The following is a 9,864-nucleotide window of genomic DNA, read 5'->3' on the forward strand; positions in this document are numbered from 1 at the left end:
AAGTCTGCACCCCCATGATATAGTGCCCCCGGGGGCTTGACTCAAGTGATAGACGATCCACATAAGCTGTATCTTTAATGTCATTGGCGACTTTTACAGTTCAGTTCACTTTCTGACTTGTACTATTTACCTTCACTGTCTTGAAAAACTGAAGCCTAATACAGATTCATGTTCAGTCAAAGATTCCCCTCACTTACCACACTCCCTTCACCCCAGGGAAGACATAAACACAACATTTGCTGAATCTAGCGGAAGGACATCTTTTCTAGGTGTGAGCTAAGTATTCAATTTTATCTATTTCAGCCGAGACTATTTGACCTTTAAGGTGTTCACTGTTGTTCACAGAGAGTGAAGCTGGAGGAACTCTGATTCTAGGAGGGGCTTGCTCTTCTCGTAATGGCTTCATTGCAGCTCAGGTACTGATCCTTCAAAATGGATGCCTGAGTGGAGGGGAGGCAAGGGCAAGTGCTCACTAGCTAGGCCCAAACCTGGGAAAAGGCTTACCTGGGCTTGTTGAATTTTGGTCTGAATGGCTTGGGAATGCCCCTTGGGACGTGTGGATTCTCACGACCTCTTCCAAGAACAGGAGCGTTTTGATCATCTCTGCCATTTCTTCTCCATCAGACGTCAGGGACCTTGGACCCGTTATTGGAGAAGAGAATTGAGGAACTTCCTCAAGTCCACGTTGGCACTCCGTATGTTTCTGCCTGTATCAGTGAGTTTCAATATGTCTCATGAATGTCTTTTGAGCCTGGTATCCTCTACAGCTGTCTCCACGCCAGTATTCTCCATTGTAGCAGAACATCTCTCATCCATGTGTTCGCATCTCTCCTCAATCCGTGCAGCCAGCTTATCGGCCAGCTTCTCTTCGTGTCTCCCCTAAAGTCGACTTCACCAGGACTGGGCAAGTCTGAAAGTACCTCGGAGCCTGACCAGTAAGCTGATGACAGGCAGATCTTCCACTGTCTGCCCTTTCAGGTTCTGGAAACTGACCTGTGACCTCAGGTCTTTGGGCAGCAGCAGTATCTCGAACTTACACAGCTTTCCGGACCAAAGACCTAAGCCAAGCTCCACAGAGGGCGGCAGCCCCTCCATCACACTGATCCACCCACAGAACTCTGCCCGGTTACCTAGGATCCAACAGCCACAACAAGCCTCGCGGTAAACACCAACATTCCACCTGGAATCCAACCGCTAACTGCCATCCCCAATGGCTGCTGCATCTTGTCAGTGTTGGGGGAGGGGCTGCATCCGACGAGAGGTTCCTAAGGTAAATGTGATTCTACCCACTAGCGTCCCATGGGCCTTTCTTCTTCCCTCTTTCCTTTTGTTCAGAGCTCTATGCACCGTACCAATGGAGGGAAGTGTGTCCCTTTTCAGTTGATGGTTTCACACGTCTTTAAACTTTCTAACAGTTCACAGTACACAGGGACCCACTAAAGGAGACTTATGTTCCTATAATATCCGTACACCCGGAATACATATGCGTCGCCTGATTTCTGCTGAAACACCCACACTCTCAGGACATGGATCCATTGGATTCATGGGGGCTGAAATTCCAAGAAATGAAACCAACCCCAATGTGCACTTTGCTGTCGGTCTCTTTTGCACTTAGTACACTTTGGCAGAGCTACTTGCCTTTGTTATAGGCTTCTTACATTTCTTCTCTACGTAGCCTAGAATATGGCATTCCTTCATCCTGTTGGAAGACATACAAGTCTACATCACGGACTAGGAATCCATTTGATTCCAAATCGGCATTAGTGTTAGGTCACGATATGCTCTTATGAATCAAAATTTACGAATATGAATGCACGCTTCTGATTTCCGAATACAAGTGTGCTGAGTACATGCAAGCCACGATACTGGGTCGATGCGTTCTGAATGACCCTTGACCTCACCTTGAGTATTTTCTTTTGAATAATCATGGTTCCCTTTGTATATGTCAGCCAACCATACCATTTTGGTGCTTGTTTGTTGGTTTGATTCTTTGTTGGTCTTCTTCTCGCTTGTTTTGCAAACACGTCAGGCCATGCATCTCTCCTTTCGCTTCAAACAGAGTCAAATAAGCTGATTCACTGAAGAGAGTGCTTCCAATTACCTATGATTTCCTGCTTCCCTCTCCCATCTTTAGGGTTTTGATGTCCTCCTTAAGGTCTTCTTCTTTCTTCTCTGCCACACATGCTCTTCTTGCATTTCCAATAATGGTTTCTTCTTTCCATTCCATCTTGCTGCTTTTCTATTCAGGGGAGTTTTCTCAACCTTTCTTTTAGAAAAACTTTTGAACTGCTGAATTCTTTTAAGATTTGCCGGTCTGTAGAATTCTCTAGCTCTGCCGTTATTTGAAATTGTGTTCATGTGGCATAGGCTACCCTAGGTGGCAGCATTTGGCCATTCAGGATATGGTCTGTGTCCTGGCACTCCTCCCTGTCCTGCAATATTGCTGCCGAGATATCAGCTGAAACCCCTCTGGAGGTTTCCTTGTGACTATGTTGTTTCCTCCAGGTGCATTTTAAATCACTGTGATATTCGTGAGCTTTGTTGATTTGAATCATACAGCTGCTGGTAGGTCTATTGGGATTCCACCTCCTTTGGATGCTGTGTAATTCCTGAATTCGCATACATGATTCTTTTTTGGCTTTCAGGAAGTTTCTGTCTGATTTTTCAACAGATAAATTTTCAGACATTTTTTGTTTCCTTATCTCTTGCTTTTCCATCTGGGACCCTTATGAATTCTAGTCTTTCATGCCCTGTCTTAACCCAGGGTTCAACAGCAATGTTTACATTGCTTTGCACTTGCTTTCCTATGTCTGCTTCTGACCAAGGTTTTTCTGATCCCATGTCTTCACAGTCATTCACGCGTCCCTCTGCATTATCTTGTCTGATTACGACTAAATTTTAGCCCTGATATTATCACATCTATTGAGTTTCCTGATATTTTTTGGCTCGTCTTTAGACTTTCTCTTCCCCTTTTCCGGTATTCTGCCTTATGTGATTGTGAGACACTGTGGTTTTTCAGTGATTTCCTGACCTCCATTTTCAACACATGGTCTGGATAGCGTTTTGCAGTCTAGTTGTTTGAAAGCTTATCTTTTGGGCCTTCAATATCTTTGGAACTGAAAATGGTACTTCCTGTTTCTTTTACTGTACTTCTTCACCTCTTCTGTTCAGGTAATATCAGGTATGTAATGTGGACTTCTAGGGCTTTGTTAAGTGAAAATTTTAGACTTTTGGCTCTACGCAATTCCATGGGATTTCTGTGCGGACAATTTCTCCTAGACATTGATGCCATATCGTGTTCCTGTGTGTGTTGTCTGTTATATCTCCAATTGCTGTTGTTGCATTACTTTTGATGAAAAACCAATACTATTTCGATTTGCATAACATCATTTTGATAATGCTTATCTCACAATTCTGAAAGTGCGCAGGACACTTCCTCTTGTGGAAATGAAGCTTCTAAAGGTTCTCAGCTCTGCATTCTGCTCTATGTCATTTTGGAGTGTTTCCAAAACAGCAAACTGAGAGTGCGCTTGTGCTTTGTAGTTCCACGGGAATGTCCCAATGAAAGCAGTTCTTCTCAGAGCTTCTCTGTCTACAGAAACACCAGTGGAAGCATATCTATGGATGTCACATATCAGGGCCTGCTGGAATGTTCCCGCAGACCTACCTTGGTGTCCTCGGTGCCGTACCGTGCTGGTGCCATCCAAAATATAGCATCCACTTTAGGGAGATAATGCTGTAGGTAATGCTTCCTCTTCTAACGCTGTGGACTTGGACCACTCTTCCTTGTCCTCTCATCCTTGTGGCACGGGTGCACGAAGGCAACCACACAGCTGTTGCGTATCCTGTGCCTCAAACCAAACCATAATCCCAGTCCAGGTTATGAATGTAGCAGATCATAAGTCTTTTCATTCTGATTTCAAAACCAAGGCCCCCTGGATCCCTCAGACCAGATGAACGATATCTCTGATTCAGCCCCACACGTGCTCTATTGGCAAAATGCCCAATTGGTCCCTGGTCCTGCAGATGCACTGGGTGTGGCCATGGGACATATCGGTAATCTCAACCACATGACCAGTTTTGATGCTTTATCATTGGTACACATTTTGGTTTGCTCTCTTGATTCGACCCACCACATCCCACAACGCACTCCAGATCCCTGAGACTCAGCGTGTGCCATCATCCGTAGCTCTATGCCACACTGACCATTGCCTCTGCTACCTCAAATTTGGCAGCTTGGATCTTGGTCTCAGAATTAACTGTGGGGATATTTTGCGCTGGTTTCTTTGAGTTCTCTCAGCCAAGCATCTGCTGTGCACTCTTGTAAATCTCAGCACATCACCTTCAAACCCATGTCTCCTGTCCGCTTGAGAGTGTGCGTCCAAGTTAAACAGAGTTTCACCCTTGTTGCTCCATCACCAGGGGTCCGAACCTGCACTGGTTTCCATTCCCTGCTTTGCATTCTCCTGCTTCCAGGTGTCCTGAGGCCTCATCCTGTCTTTGGGAGTAACAGACCTCTCTTCAGCCAGTGTCCTATGCTAAGGGCTGGGTGAGTGGATGTTTCCATTGCTCTGTACATGGGAGCGAGTGAGTGCAGGTTGCACTTCTTCTCTGCCAACTGGGCATCGATGAATCAACACTATCCAGATACATTTCACAGAAATGTGATATTTGCTTAGCTCTTTGTTTCTATACAGCCGTGGTGGGAGGGATTGTCCGAAGACAACTATTTTGACATTGTGTTGATATCCCATTTGCAGTCTTTAAGAAGTTTAACAGAACTCATTTACATGTTTTGGGAGTTATACGAAAATGGAGTTATTTTTTGAAACACACTAAATCGACCTAGAAGCCAGACTTGTCAATTTTGGTAACATTTTGTCAGCTCTAAGGAAAAGCTAGACAGATAGAATGCAAACTAGCAGTCCTAACTGTTCAAGGGGTCATGTCAGCTCTTTAAGGTTGAAGCCTCCGAAACCAACAGGAACCATGAAATAACTTTTGGAAACATGGAATAACCCCCAACTTTGGATACACTTGTGCATGTGGTGCCCTGTATCCCAATGACACCTACTGGCCAATGTTGGCATTTCAAGGGGTAACATCCCTCTCTAGGAAAATACAAGAGGAAACAAACCAAATATATACATTTAGGTTTGAATCCAAAAGCACCTAGAGGCATTCTAGCTAGGAGAATCCTGCTGCAGTTATGCTAGTCTATTGAGAACCAGGTGTTTTTCTATCAGTGTTGAGAACGCTTAATCATCCGATCCTGTAGTTTAAAGCCATTTAACGCAACCAAGTCTGCAACCCCATGATATAGTGCCCCCGGGGGCTTGACTCAAGTGAAAGACCATCCACATAAGCTGTGTCTTTAATGTCATTGGCGACTTTTACAGTTCAGTTCACTTTCTGACTTGTACTATTTACCTTCACTGTCTTGAAAAACTGAAGCCTAATACAGATTCATGTTCAGTCAAAGATTCCCCTCACTTACCACACTCCCTTCACCCCAGGGAAGACATAAACACAACATTTGCTGAATCTAGCGGAAGGACATCGTTTCTAGGTGTGAGCTAAGTATTCAATTTTATCTATTTCAGCCGAGACTATTTGACCTTTAAGGTGTTCACTGTTGTTCACAGAGAGTGAAGCTGGAGGAACTCTGATTCTAGGAGGGGCTTGCTCTTCTCGTAATGGCTTCATTGCAGCTCAGGTACTGATCCTTCAAAATGGATGCCTGAGTGGAGGGGAGGCAAGGGCAAGTGCTCACTAGCTAGGCCCAAACCTGGGAAAAGGCTTACCTGGGCTTGTTGAATTTTGGTCTGAATGGCTTGGGAATGCCCCTTGGGACGTGTGGATTCTCACGACCTCTTCCAAGAACAGGAGCGTTTTGATCATCTCTGCCATTTCTTCTCCATCAGACGTCAGGGACCTTGGACCCGTTATTGGAGAAGAGAATTGAGGAACTTCCTCAAGTCCACGTTGGCACTCCGTATGTTTCTGCCTGTATCAGTGAGTTTCAATATGTCTCATGAATGTCTTTTGAGCCTGGTATCCTCTACAGCTGTCTCCACGCCAGTATTCTCCATTGTAGCAGAACATCTCTCATCCATGTGTTCGCATCTCTCCTCAATCCGTGCAGCCAGCTTATCGGCCAGCTTCTCTTCGTGTCTCCCCTAAAGTCGACTTCACCAGGACTGGGCAAGTCTGAAAGTACCTCGGAGCCTGACCAGTAAGCTGATGACAGGCAGATCTTCCACTGTCTGCCCTTTCAGGTTCTGGAAACTGACCTGTGACCTCAGGTCTTTGGGCAGCAGCAGTATCTCGAACTTACACAGCTTTCCGGACCAAAGACCTAAGCCAAGCTCCACAGAGGGCGGCAGCCCCTCCATCACACTGATCCACCCACAGAACTCTGCCCGGTTACCTAGGATCCAACAGCCACAACAAGCCTCGCGGTAAACACCAACATTCCACCTGGAATCCAACCGCTAACTGCCATCTCCAATGGCTGCTGCATCTTGTCAGTGTTGGGGGAGGGGCTGCATCCGACGAGAGGTTCCTAAGGTAAATGTGATTCTACCCACTAGCATCCCATGGGCCTTTCTTCTTCCCTCTTTCCTTTTGTTCAGAGCTCTATGCACCGTACCAATGGAGGGAAGTGTGTCCCTTTTCAGTTGATGGTTTCACACGTCTTTAAACTTTCTAACAGTTCACAGTACACAGGGACCCACTAAAGGAGACTTATGTTCCTATAATATCCGTACACCCGGAATACATATGCGTCGCCTGATTTCTGCTGAAACACCCACACTCTCAGGACATGGATCCATTGGATTCATGGGGGCTGAAATTCCAAGAAATGAAACCAACCCCAATGTGCACTTTGCTGTCGGTCTCTTTTGCACTTAGTACACTTTGGCAGAGCTACTTGCCTTTGTTATAGGCTTCTTACATTTCTTCTCTACGTAGCCTAGAATATGGCATTCCTTCATCCTGTTGGAAGACATACAAGTCTACATCACGGACTAGGAATCCATTTGATTCCAAATCGGCATTAGTGTTAGGTCACGATATGCTCTTATGAATCAAAATTTACGAATATGAATGCACGCTTCTGATTTCCGAATACAAGTGTGCTGAGTACATGCAAGCCACGATACTGGGTCGATGCGTTCTGAATGACCCTTGACCTCACCTTGAGTATTTTCTTTTGAATAATCATGGTTCCCTTTGTATATGTCAGCCAACCATACCATTTTGGTGCTTGTTTGTTGGTTTGATTCTTTGTTGGTCTTCTTCTCGCTTGTTTTGCAAACACGTCAGGCCATGCATCTCTCCTTTCGCTTCAAACAGAGTCAAATAAGCTGATTCACTTAAGAGAGTGCTTCCAATCACCTATGATTTCCTGCTTCCCTCTCCCATCTTTAGGGTTTTGATGTCCTCCTTAAGGCCTTCTTCTTTCTTCTCTGCCACACATGCTCTTCTTGCATTTCCAATAATGGTTTCTTCTTTCCATTCCATCTTGCTGCTTTTCTATTCAGGGGAGTTTTCTCAACCTTTCTTTTAGAAAAACTTTTGAACTGCTGAATTCTTTTAAGATTTGCCGGTCTGTAGAATTCTCTAGCTCTGCCGTTATTTGAAATTGTGTTCATGTGGCATAGGCTACCCTAGGTGGCAGCATTTGGCCATTCAGGATATGGTCTGTGTCCTGGCACTCCTCCCTGTCCTGCAATATTGCTGCCGAGATATCAGCTGAAACCCCTCTGGAGGTTTCCTTGTGACTATGTTGTTTCCTCCAGGTGCATTTTAAATCACTGTGATATTCGTGAGCTTTGTTGATTTGAATCATACAGCTGCTGGTAGGTCTATTGGGATTCCACCTCCTTTGGATGCTGTGTAATTCCTGAATTCGCATACATGATTCTTTCTTGGCTTTCAGGAAGTTTCTGTCTGATTTTTCAACAGATAAATTTTCAGACATTTTTTGTTTCCTTATCTCTTGCTTTTCCATCTGGGACCCTTATGAATTCTAGTCTTTCATGCCCTGTCTTAACCCAGGGTTCAACAGCAATGTTTACATTGCTTTGCACTTGCTTTCCTATGTCTGCTTCTGACCGAGGTTTTTCTGATCCCATGTCTTCACAGTCATTCACGCGTCCCTCTGCATTATCTAGTCTGATTACGACTAAATTTTAGCCCTGATATTATCACATCCATTGAGTTTCCTGATATTTTTGGCTCGTCTTTAGACTTTCTCTTCCCCTTTTCCGGTATTCTGCCTTATGTGATTGTGAGACACTGTGGTTTTTCAGTGATTTCCTGACCTCCATTTTCAACACATGGTCTGGATAGCGTTTTGCAGTCTAGTTGTTTGAAAGCTTATCTTTTGGGCCTTCAATATCTTTGGAACTGAAAATGGTACTTCCTGTTTCTTTTACTGTACTTCTTCACCTCTTCTGTTCAGGTAATATCAGGTATGTAATGTGGACTTCTAGGGCTTTGTTAAGTGAAAATTTTAGACTTTTGGCTCTACGCAATTCCATGGGATTTCTGTGCGGACAATTTCTCCTAGACATTGATGCCATATCGTGTTCCTGTGTGTGTTGTCTGTTATATCTCCAATTGCTGTTGTTGCATTACTTTTGATGAAAAACCAATACTATTTCGATTTGCATAACATCATTTTGATAATGCTTATCTCACAATTCTGAAAGTGCGCAGGACACTTCCTCTTGTGGAAATGAAGCTTCTAAAGGTTCTCAGCTCTGCATTCTGCTCTATGTCATTTTGGAGTGTTTCCAAAACAGCAAACTGAGAGTGCGCTTGTGCTTTGTAGTTCCACGGGAATGTCCCAATGAAAGCAGTTCTTCTCAGAGCTTCTCTGTCTACAGAAACACCAGTGGAAGCATATCTATGGATGTCACATATCAGGGCCTGCTGGAATGTTCCCGCAGACCTACCTTGGTGTCCTCGGTGCCGTACCGTGCTGGTGCCATCCAAAATATAGCATCCACTTTAGGGAGATAATGCTGTAGGTAATGCTTCCTCTTCTAACGCTGTGGACTTGGACCACTCTTCCTTGTCCTCTCATCCTTGTGGCACGGGTGCACGAAGGCAACCACACAGCTGTTGCGTATCCTGTGCCTCAAACCAAACCATAATCCCAGTCCAGGTTATGAATGTAGCAGATCATAAGTCTTTTCATTCTGATTTCAAAACCAAGGCCCCCTGGATCCCTCAGACCAGATGAACGATATCTCTGATTCAGCCCCACACGTGCTCTATTGGCAAAATGCCCAATTGGTCCCTGGTCCTGCAGATGCACTGGGTGTGGCCATGGGACATATCGGTAATCTCAACCACATGACCAGTTTTGATGCTTTATCATTGGTACACATTTTGGTTTGCTCTCTTGATTCGACCCACCACATCCCACAACGCACTCCAGATCCCTGAGACTCAGCGTGTGCCATCATCCGTAGCTCTATGCCACACTGACCATTGCCTCTGCTACCTCAAATTTGGCAGCTTGGATCTTGGTCTCAGAATTAACTGTGGGGATATTTTGCGCTGGTTTCTTTGAGTTCTCTCAGCCAAGCATCTGCTGTGCACTCTTGTAAATCTCAGCACATCACCTTCAAACCCATGTCTCCTGTCCGCTTGAGAGTGTGCGTCCAAGTTAAACAGAGTTTCACCCTTGTTGCTCCATCACCAGGGGTCCGAACCTGCACTGGTTTCCATTCCCTGCTTTGCCTTCTCCTGCTTCCAGGTGTCCTGAGGCCTCATCCTGTCTTTGGGAGTAACAGACCTCTCTTCGGCCAGTGTCCTATGCTAAGGGCTGGGTGAGTGGATGTTTCC

General features: G+C 45.1%; 1 long non-coding RNA gene across 1 annotated transcript; it reads left to right on the plus strand.

The window, feature by feature from the left end:
- Positions 1-1,052: 1,052 nt before the first annotated feature.
- LOC140693242 (uncharacterized) lies at positions 1,053-6,273 on the plus strand. The gene is made up of 5 exons (XR_012068967.1): positions 1,053-1,270; positions 4,477-4,549; positions 5,646-5,716; positions 5,925-6,015; positions 6,146-6,273. It is a non-coding gene; the product is annotated as an uncharacterized lncRNA (long non-coding RNA).
- The last annotated feature ends 3,591 nt before the right edge of the window (positions 6,274-9,864 follow it).

Source organism: Vicugna pacos, unplaced genomic scaffold (genome assembly GCF_048564905.1).
Source record: "Vicugna pacos unplaced genomic scaffold, VicPac4 scaffold_19, whole genome shotgun sequence".
NCBI classification, from domain to species: domain Eukaryota; kingdom Metazoa; phylum Chordata; class Mammalia; order Artiodactyla; family Camelidae; genus Vicugna; species Vicugna pacos.